Source organism: Nipponia nippon, unplaced genomic scaffold (genome assembly GCF_047370975.1).
Source record: "Nipponia nippon isolate SJK-2023a ecotype South Korea unplaced genomic scaffold, ASM4737097v1 scaffold_6, whole genome shotgun sequence".
Lineage (NCBI taxonomy): Eukaryota > Metazoa > Chordata > Aves > Pelecaniformes > Threskiornithidae > Nipponia > Nipponia nippon.
The window spans coordinates 47925454-47937135 of record NW_028262380.1 but is presented as its reverse complement, the minus strand read 5'-3'; positions in this window follow the sequence as shown (position 1 = coordinate 47937135).

The following is an 11682-nucleotide window of genomic DNA, read 5'->3' as shown; positions in this document are numbered from 1 at the left end:
AAAAATTATTCTGAAGCCCAAGAAAGACATGAATGTAAACATTAACTACTCAGATACCCATAATTTCAGTGGCTGATAACTGAAAAAAATGGGTGAAATATGAACTCCTGACAGTAAAAAAGTATCCAGAAGAGAAACAATTAAGAGGAACAAAAAAATGACACGGGAGTACCAAAACCAGGACAGAAGTCATTGGGGTTCTTCCCTGAACTCGCTGTCACCCTGCATGATATAAATCATGACAAAATCCTGAAGAATGAGCAGTGACGCAAGGCAAGACTATACTCCAGTCTCACCTATATCACTGCTGTCGGTAAAAATCTTACTTTTAACAGAGAACAGCACGTCCAGGTAATTTTTCTTGGCTGTGAGTCAGAACATAAATTATTTGCAACGCCTGATCTCCGCTGAAATACTTCGCACGACTCGTGGCTGAGAGAGCAGGACCGCCAAAACTTTAAGCGGGGAGCTGATAGCGAACCACAGCATTAGCAACTGTGAGTGCAGTCTGAATATCTGCATAGCTCCCACAATTCTCTGCCATACGGCCTTTATGTAAAGTCTGTGAAAGCTTCGAGATGCAGCCTGCTCTATGGATTGCTTGTCAGTGCTGATCAGTACTGCTGAGTGCATACCTGCAGGTGCCAGGATATCAAATGACCTGAACCTAAGAGCAATGAGCTCTAAACCGCAGATAAATTTAAAGACCCTAATTCCCTGCTGATTTAAACCAGGATTCAAGAGTCTCTCCAGCTCCAGACATTGACTAGTAAGAAACAGCAGGGCAGAAAAATTAGGGAATATTCCTTGCAGTAAGCACAAGCTCACCATTACCCTCAATCTGAATATCCTGAGTAGCTTTAAACACCCTATAGCAATTAGAGAGACAGCTTTGCAGTAAAATGGGCATTTGCATTTGAACGAAACACACTTAACCAGCTAGACTCCAGCATCTCAGGTTCTGATTTATTTTTCTCCTCTTCAAACAACCCTAATAATGTAGATACTACTTTCAAGGGTAGAAAATTTAAAGTTGCCCTGTAGAAAGAGCTCCCCCTTTTTTTTTTTTTCATATTCTTACTCCCTCCCCTAGACTCAGATTCTTTACTATTTCTACTACTGCAGTTTGAACAGAGTTAGTCAAAACAGCTTTCTGTAAAACTGATGACGGTACTGCCCCCCTTTAATCTTGTTTTGTTTGACTGATTAGAAACAAATAGAGCATGAGATACAAAGGAAGAACTTTTGCTCTTCATCAGCGGACAGAAGGCAAGTTATTCTCAAACTCCCAAACACAGACCTGCTCGTTTATAAATAACTTCCAGACAGTCAGTCACATCTAAGCCTCCCTAAAAGAGAATTGAGAGGAAGAGACATCTTTGGACAAAATTCCTGTTCTGGATCATTTAACTGTTAAATTGAACCAGGAATTCAATTATTTGGTTACACTGTATAGAAATACTTGGGCAGATCTTCTCTATCCGAAAACTGAATGCAATTATCCCTCTTGTGTTTTTGTAACGCCCATATTCTGGCAGGATTTTCTTGTAGGAATGATCACACAAATTAATAACACACCTGGATACATCTGAGTGGCCCAGATTACTAGATTCTTGGTTTTTTTTTTTTTCCTATTCTAGATTCTGGGTTTTCTCCTATTGGGTCATCCAGGTGACAATAACTACTGATTATTTTAGCTATAAATGGCTACAGATGTGTATGTTTTGAAGTTCATGTGACACTAAGTGGAATAAATTACCACTGATACTTTAGAGACTACAACTAAGAATGAAAATATGGCAGCTAAACAACATCAAACATGTCATATAGTCTGACTAATGAAGCTAACCTGAGCATCCATTTGCCTGCATTTTACGTGTGTAGGAATTGTGGTTTTGTAACTGCACATGTTCCAGTATTTGGTATTTGTTTTAAAAGTACCATTTATATTTGTTTTCCTCCACTAGAGAGTCATAATCAAACATTCAGAATGGTGTTGTAACTCTTTGTATTTTATTTAAAAGAATATAACACATTGGAACCTAGCTGTTTGAAATTTCCTCCTGATGTCCATATTTCCCTGGAATAGCTTTTAAAAAGTAGGTATTTTCATAGCTTTGGTGCTGCTATTGTTAGGCACCTCTTTAGAGGTTAACTGGAACAGAGGAACACAGACAAGTCAGGCACCCTCAGTTCTCCTATGACCTTGTATATTCATTGCCTCCAGTTCGCCCAGATTCAAAATACCTTTAGTATTTTACATGCACATTACTGGTGCCTTTAGTTTCAACAGGACAACAAGCATAACAAGTAGGAAGGTGTCAGAAGCGTACCTTTGTGCCCTTGGACAGCAATATCACGTATCCACCTGTGCTGCGTTGAGAATTGATATTTGTATTAATTTAGTTTCCTGCCGCTTTAACATAGATAATGCAAGCATTAAGAAGTTGTTGTGCAGCCATATTCATATAGGTACATGTTATTTTATGCTAAGCTTCGAGACCAGTGGCCAGTGTGTAACTGTGTTCAGCTGGAGGCAGTAGGGTGACAGGTAGTGAAGAAGATGACAAAGTCGAGAACGACACGAATTTAGCTGACTTGAAGATGCTGGCAGAGACTGGCAGATAATTTGCGTCAACTGCTCTAAATGAAAAGCATCACCTAAATCGACACCTTTAATATCAGCAAGGGATGTGCTAAGGTGCACTGAGTCTTGCTGGTTTCCACCTGAAACCCAGCCTGCTCACTTTTTGCCACTGAATAGCTCCAATAATATGCGGGGTGGGAGGGATAGGGGCACCTGGAAAAGTGCAGATTCTCAGTTTGGATTCCAGTGTCTACAAGGCATCATCTCTACTGTTGCTCCCATACCAAAGCATCTTTATGTGGCAACACTATATGCATGAACTGCACAGAGAAAACTGCCCATGCAATTATGACTGATGCGATTAAACATTTAAAGATTATTGTGCAGCTTCCAAGTTGCTTTGAAGAGCTAAAGGACAAAGGAGAGACTACCATAGATGCTAGTCTCCACAGGGCTCTGCTCAGTCCTTTTCACTGATGCGGCCTGAACTCACCTCTCAGTAGCTAGGTCCAGATTGGAACTGAGGCCCAGGACATACCTCCAGTGAAGATCCTGAGACTTCCCATTTCCTCACAGGATACCCCTGCTTTGTAAGTTACCCATTGGAGTAAAAAAAATTACTTCAAAAGAGAACATTGTCTCTTGGGCTGTGTTTTACCGAATACTTTACACAGATGCACACAACTTCCCCTGGTTGTGAAGATTTTCTAACCTTTCTGGTTTTAAAGCTTTCTATTAACCAACACTTCAAGTGGCAGTGCCAATTTCCAGGGTGCTGTGCTGTAATTTAATAGTGCGAAGTACTAGCTTGAGTTTTAAAGCATGCTTTTAGCAGTTTGAGCTGCATTTTACACAAGACTGTTTCACTACAGATACGCTGAGCTTGCTGTTACACAGTCAAAGAACCACACTTTTGAGAACATTTAAACATCACAATCAAATCACAACCATTTGATATCTTCACAGTTGCTGTACCATATCTAGCAAAAATAGATTATGGAATGTCATACATTTAGCAGAAATAATCTTACAATAATACTATTTTTGGAGAGCAAACATAAACATTCAGAGCCACTATCTATAGCTTCTCCAGCAACCATAGGCAAGCCAAGTTTTCCCCAAGGCTTTTTGTTGTTGAGTGGGGAGCTGCAACCAATCTTTTCTCAGCTGCGTTCAATCCATTTTCTGTCACCCACCTTTTTAATTACACCAACATTTTTAACTTAATCTTTTCTTCATGCTTTTGTTTAGTTACCGGATTTCAGCTTTTCTTTTACTTTTGATATACTTTCATTTAATTAAAGTTTCTTTTGTTTCTACATTTATTTTTCTTTTTAACTTATATATTTTCATGGCAAGTACTCCCTCTGGCAAAGCTCACTGCAAGATTTACTTCACTATATTGCCTTCCTAGCACTTCCCAGCTTTTTACCATGGATTGTCTGTCCCCTTCCCATCTATCTGCTTCCTTTTTGAAATACAAGGTTCACACTGGAAACGCATTGACTGAATAATAATAATGTGTATTCAGGGGGAACACCACAGAAACCCTAGACTCATTGCCTTTCTGCAATAATACATAAACATACGTTTCCCATCAGGGAAACCCACATAGAAATACAAGGCTGTTGTTAATTACAACGACCAAATATGCAGCCCTAATGCTGGCAGAAGTGTCTAGCAGAAAAGAATATAAACAGGAATGAATAGAAAGAACTTGCGACTTCCACTCCACCCTTTTCACTGGTACTGCCTATCCCACTCCTCAACAGCCCCTCCTATTAGCCTCCATTTCTCATCCCCTGTATGCAGCACTGGCACCAGCCATGTTCCCTGCACATGACCCATCCAGATTTCCTTTTGTTCCTGGGACTCCCGTACCACTCACACCAGGTGACATACCTGTGCCCTAAGCCACCAAGGAAAACCCAGGTGAAGGCAGCCCAGGAAGAGGCAGGTCAGGAGCGATCAGGATGCACACCACAAAACTCCCAGCACGAAGAGTGAAACTCAGAGTTAGATTATACCTGAAGATACAGCTGAAAAGCTCTTGTTATTCCTCAGTTCCCACAGCTGGGATACTGCTCGGGGAGCTGCTGCAGCTGTTCCCCATCATCTGAATATGCTTTCTAGGAACACTCTCCTCCCCAGGTTCCTGTCCCTCATTTACATGTGTGAATCCTCCAGCTACTACTGAATGCACATGACCCTATAAAGCACGTCTCGGTAATCTCACTTATCTCTTTATTTGTGCTGTTGCTGGGATGTAAGGGTCTCGCAGAGACCAGGCAGCTAGCAGAGCACCTTTAAGCTTGCCCAGAGGGATTCACCAGGGTGATACTGAGCATCAGCATGCTAACTCTTTCACCAGGCCTTCTCAGCAGTACATTGAATTCAGCTTTAGACTTTCCAAAGGCTGCATTGTAAGTCATATATAGCTTGGGTGATGACCCCCACCCTTAAAGAAGCAGTTTCAGCCAGCTTTGTGTTTGCTAGCATTTTAGCAAGCGTACTACACAGGCCCCATTAATACAAGAGATGAGTTATACTATATCACAACCCTCTTAGATGCAGGAGTCAACATTTTGGACACACATTTAGAATATTTTCCGTATAATAATAAAAGATCGGTCTATAAGTCTATAAGACTACAGCAACACTTATTTTTCCAATGAACCAATATAAAGCATGAATGAAGAAAAATAAGTAGTTACTGGTGCCCTATATTGACTCATTAGCAAATACACATGTGCAACTGTGTTCAAGGGAGTTTAGGTTTCCAAGGCCTAGCCGTATCAACACTCCTTTAGTAAAACATTGACGCTAACTGCTTTGCACGTTACAACTGTCAAGCCCGAGTGCTGAACGCGAGTGAGCAGGGGGTCCCTGCAGGATCATGCCGGCGTAAGGAGACCTTCAGGGCAAAGAGTGATTCTGTGCACCCTGGGTACAGGAACGGCTGAGCGGGATCCCTCCCGGCTGCTCTTGAGGGGGGTGGTAATGGACCGTCCGTGACCCGCCCTTGCTAGTGCCACTTCATGCAGCTTCCCTCATTAGCTGGCAAAATGAATCTCAGCTAAAAAACCAGCTTCCCATGGGCAGTGAATGGAGGGCAGCAGCATTTATTCCAGGTTGTATGGCAATAAAAATAATTCAGAAATACACATTTCCAAAGCTTTCCCTCTTAGAAGAAATAAACTAAGCTATTTTGAGAATTTCAGTCAAAACAGATGCTCCCCATCCATAATTGAATGCGAGATTTGGGTTTACTGAGCTGCCCAAAGTGCTTTGTTCCTCGGCGGTTGAGCACCAGCCGGCAATAGCACTTAGCCTTGTTCGAGCAGTCGCCTGGGAAAGCTGCTGACCCTGTCTGCCCTGTCAGCCTGGGTCCCTGGTCACGCAAGGTTTTGTGTAATGGACCACATGTAATACAAGTGAAATATTTACCATAATCATATTTACAAGGGGTCTGGCTCCCAGGAGAGACTGAAAGCCTGAATACCATATCAGAATTGAAATAAAGTGTAGTGTAGTTTTTTTGGCTTTTTTTTCAATTGCATTCAAAAAGTTTGGAGCCAGACAAAAAACCTGTTTCATTGGGGTCAGTGGCCACAAGAAATACTCAAACATTTCTGGTGAGAGTCAGGAAAAGAAAGTAACTGAGCAGAAGCAATGCTTACCAGCAGAAAGCCTCTCTCTTGCAGCAGGCTCTGCCAGGCTCCAAGCTGCCTCTTCCTGCTGCCATCTTGTTTGCTCCATCCCCGTCCCTGAGGTACTGCTGCACCGACAGCTGCGTGCTGTCGGCTCGGTGAGGCAGCGGGGGGTAGCTATAAATCTATAATGAATGCTTTTATGGCTCCCCAGCAGGCAGGGTGCGTGCTGTTTGCGAGCTGTTACAGTGCTGTTCTGTCCAGGGCAAAATGCTGGTAGCCTAATGGAGAGAGAAAAGTGCTATGGAGGGGTGGGAGTGGGGCAATGTGGGTGGCAGGGGCCAGGCAGGAGCAAGGCTGGCGGCACGGCAACAGCAGGGCATCCAGCAGCCTGAACTGCAAAAGCAGGCGGCCAACAGTTTCTGCTTCATCTAGAACTTAAACCCTAGTGAAAAAGTGAAAATGTAACTTTTTTGCTAGAGCTTTTGCTTGTGATGGGTGTGCAGCTCTGGAGGCAGGTTGGGTGCTGGTCATGGGAGGCACCCTGACATCCATGCTACAACAAGTGCGGTAGGGGATCGTGCTTGTTGGCTTCATGAATCGCCGTCTTTAAAAGGCAGTATGTTCTCATGTGATTAGATGGAGGAGAAATGCAGCCTGTGACTCTTGGTCTGTAGCTGGTTGCCTGTTTCCCAAAACCATTTTAATACTTATTTTACTCAAACTGTTGGGTGGTTCAACAGTCTCCTCTGGTTATGTTCAGGTACTTTCTATTCCTCGACTTTCCCCTCAAGTCTCAGAATGTCTCTGTCTAGCAGGCCACGCTGGTCACAGCCCATTGAAACGAACAGTTTCGGGTGTTCTCTACTTGCCCTGTTTAAGGTTTGGCTCCAGCACTCGTTCTCCATGGAAATTCCCATGAACTGATCTTGTGAGCCACAGTAGAGCATGATACTGTTAGTGGTACCTTGGCTAGCCTAATGAATCTGCAGCACACTAAGTGCTAATGTTCAGGCATTGAATTTTCTCCTAGAGATGGGCCACGTTGGCTACTGACAACACTTCCAGAATTTGGGGCTTAGAGGATCTTTCAGGTCACACTGGGGTGGTTGCTGAGCTTTGTTCAATGTCTCTATGTAGCTCTTCAGTCCCTCACAGTATAAATATCTGAAATACAAGTTCCCATTCTCCTCAACAACCAAAGACTGTGTGTGATGGGCTGGGGAACGACACAGTAAATTAATCTGGCAGAACCCAAAGCCTTTACAATGATCTTTGCACAGTTAAAACTTTGTAAGAAAAACAACAACATCTGCGGGAGACAATGCAGTCTGGGAATTAAGAAGTCGTGTCATCTGACCTCTGATTTGGTCGTGACTTGGGGTTGAGTAACTACATTTGTCTAACACAGAGGATAACAACTCTAACCTGTTTCCGTGGGACACTGGGAGGATCTCTTTAATGATTACCTTGTGCATCAAATGTACCACACTATCCGTGAACAGTAAATGCTCTAATTTATTCCAGGTATGGCTAGACACGAATACAAGTGAAATCTCCGGGAACTTCAGATGCTTAACACCTGAAAATCTTGCTTTGTTTTACGGAGCTGGAGTTCAGTATTCATAAGGCAGGATGGATCTGTCCTTGGGCTGCTAGGATTCTAAGCGTGGCCACAACAATGATCCTTGCTTTTTCCCTTAAGTATTCTTAATAGTATTCAAGGGCAATCTAGGCCCCACACAAAAGCAATGAAGATGTGTACGCTAATTCTTGGCTGCGTGTTTTGCTAAAGATAAGTAAGACTTACTGCCCATGGAGTGTTTTACTGTGGCAACAGATTATCCATTTTTTAAGGAATAAATATTTAAATTGATGAAAACAGAGCCTTGCCAGCCATGACTATAATACCTCCTGCCCAGAGTAAATCCTGTTCTGGCACATGTGGGCAAAAGCTTGTTCAGAGGCATTTTCCCAAGCTCTGGCAGGTTGGAAAAAAGACATTCGGCCTATAACAAAGAGTGGAACCTATACAAAAACCCGCTGGCCAGGCCTGCCTTTGCTGTGTTTTACCCCGCCAGTGGACGGTTCAGGAGCTCGGGATGCCATTGCAGCTCTGTGGCATGGCCCCTTGGGATACCTTTGTACAAACCCGATTGCAAAGGAGTACAGAAAATGGTAGCTGGTAACCAGGTCCGGTGGTATCCGACACAGAGGCTCTGAGCCTGGGCTGCAGGCTGGCAGACTTCATCTCCCTCCCTCGTGGCAGTAATTTCAAGTAGTACAGTCTTGCCAGTTAAATTTTTTTAGCAACTTATGTTTTGCATCCATGCCCATTTTATAATTTTACTTTTACATGTAGCTCATAGACTGACAGCAAGGATTGCATATACAGGTAAAACTCTCCCTGCTCTTTCTCTTTAGACTGCTTTAACCAGTGCACATGATTATTTTAAACAAATATCTGCATGAGAAAAGGTGAAAGTGAATCATAAAGACAACAGTGTAAAGGATATTTGACTTGCAAATCAGTAGACAGGCTGTGTGAAACAATGTGCACTTGCTTTGAGCTATTAATCCTGTTGTTTACACCTATCATTGCCCTGATTTTATTTGCACATAACCTCTCTTTCTAGTGATATTTGTAAGCCAAAACCCATAGTTTGCCCTTAAAAATCAGGGGTCATTATCATGAGCCCTTGCTTTGGATAGGTTACAAATGCATGGCCATTTGCAAAGAGCATTTCTCTAATGCAGTGTTCCTACAGTTTATTGATTCACATGAGGAATAGAAACTTTAAGCAGAGTGTCATTTTTGCTGCAGTGAAATTTAACAGCTTGATGCACTACCATCTGTTTAAGGGAAAATAAGTATCAAGCTGATGTTAGGGTTTAATGCTATAATACTTTAAATTGTACAGCAATACTGAGGGCAGATTCATTCTTTGAGGAAATTGATCTCTTTTGGAGGTGCTGTATGACAGCAAGAATGGATGGAATTATTTGGTATCTCAAGCAGGAAAGACAGGAAATTTGGTACATTGGAAAAAAAGGAAACCAGAGGATGCTTGACAACACAGTCAGCAGAACAGTCAAGGGAAAAATGAGGAATTGGCTTTGTCTGTTGAAGGCAAGATAGCAAGCAAGGACAGTAACTGGTAGACTGTGAAATCAAACTGCCAGGAGCTGTTGATACAACAGTAGCACGGCTTCAGTTCTGAAACTGCTCCTGCCTTCCCAAGACCATCCTCATTCTCCTTGTGCTTTTGACTAAATCTCTCTTATGTGTTTGCTGGGATGGGGAGCCTTCTGTGGTAAGTCATCTTTCCATTCTGCTTGTGCAGGATCCAGCACCACGTTCATAACCACTAAAGTTTCTATAAATTATAAATTTAATAATGACAGTAGTGATCGCTTTTTTTTTCTCACTGGTATCCTCTCTTTGACCGTGACAGCCAAAAAAATGTTTAAACAAAGGCCCGAATGTTTTCATTTTGCTCCCTGAGCTTTTGCAATATAAATCTTTCCTGCTCCAACTTCAATCAAGGACAACATTCTCCTTCAGTGGTAGAATATCTAAGCAATAAAAATCATATCAACAAGGGTCTACTCAGACAAAAGGCATATCTGGGAAGTTTAGAAAGTTATCTGCAGTGGTTAGTTACTGGCTGAGTTAACTGCTGCTCATATTTTGCCTACAGTAGTCAGTGAAAAAATATTTCTGGTGTGGGGAGGGAAGAGTGGATACCATCCTGCCTGTGTCAGGGAGCAGAACCTGCAATCCCCAGGTCAGGTCTCCCAGAAGCCCTTCAGGATGGGAGCAGTTATCCTGCCCACCTGCAGGGTTTCATGGCCAGTCTGTTAGACTAGGTGCTAAATCACCTCTGCACATCCTCAGTACGCTCCAATATTAGAAGTCCTAAGAAGCGTACAGGAATTCAGGGTAGCTAAGAAAGATTTTTCCCAAAATGTCATTTATTCTCCATGATTCTGCAGATGCTTCTTCAAGAAAGTGAAATAGATTGAGGAAGGCTTGAATATTTTCCCTTCCTCTAATTTTTTTTTTTCCTGCTGTTTTTCCTTAATTTTTTGTTGGAAAGCAGCATATGGGGATGGGCCCCCAGTATAGTCCACCAGGTTAAAAGACACAAAGTTTAATATAGGTGAACTGAGGTATTACTGTTAATATCTATGCAACACCTTGGCACTGAAACAGTTAAACAATGGAACGTCCTGCTTCACTTGTTGAGAGTTAATGATGCTTGAAAACAATGTTATTCTCCTATCATTTGTTATCATCAAAGACTGGACATCCCAGTTTATATTCATGAAAATTAATATAAATTGATTTTATATATCCATTCATGAAAAAATATTAATCTATAATTCTCGCTTCTTCTTTAAATGAAGAATTAATGAAAAAACTTTCAGGTGTTCTAGTCTGAATCTACCCAGAAATAAAACCATCACAGAAAAAGACTATTCATAAATCAAATACTAGTAAAAAAGAAAAATACCTTGCAATACCAAAGGCTTTTATTAGCACTTTTCTTCTGTTTTGAATGTGGGTGCTAAAATTATGTGCTATGTTGAAAACATAGCTTAACTGCCTGACTGCAATCTGCTAATATGAGCAGACTTCTCCATGCCCCAGGCTGAAATAACGAGGTAAGAGTTTTGCAATTACTTTATTATCCATTAGGGGAACATCTAACCAATAAATGTTATGAAAATTTTAGAAATTGTTCTTTAAAAGCCAAGGGTTCAGTCGATATCTGCAGGTGGAAGTGTTGATGACCTAAGAGGTGCTTGGGACTTGAGCTTAGTTATTGCATAGTTACAGGGATGAACTAGTCTGGGTTGTGAGACCTGATGGTCGCTTGGCTGCCACGACTCCAAGCTTATGAAGCTTTCAATCCTGTAAGAAGCAAGCAAGATAAATAGTAGAACCACAACCTTGGCCTTCAGGAGAGATGATGATGGCTTGTTCAGGGATCTGTTTGGCAGGATCTCACAGGAGACTGCCCTGGAGAGCAAAGGGACCCAGGAGAGTTGTTTGACCTTCAAGAGTATCCTCATCAGAGCACAAGAACAGTCCATTCTGACATGTGGGTAGTCAAGCAAGTGGGGCAGGCGGCCAGTGTGCATGAACAGGGCTCTCCTGCCTGAGTTCAGACAGTAAGCAAGTGTACAGATGGTGGAGAGTACTTGCCACCCAGGAGCAATATAGAGACATTACTTGAGTGAGCATGGAAGCGTTTAGTAAAGCCAAAGCTCATACAGGATTTGAAAGGCAAGAAGAGGGGCTTCTATAAGTACATTGACAGTGAAAGAAAAACATGGTCCTGCTGCTCAGGGGGACAGGTGACTTAGTGACACAGGACATGGAAAAGGCTGAGGTACCTGATGCCTTTTTTGCCTTTTTTTTTTTCTTTTTTTACTGGT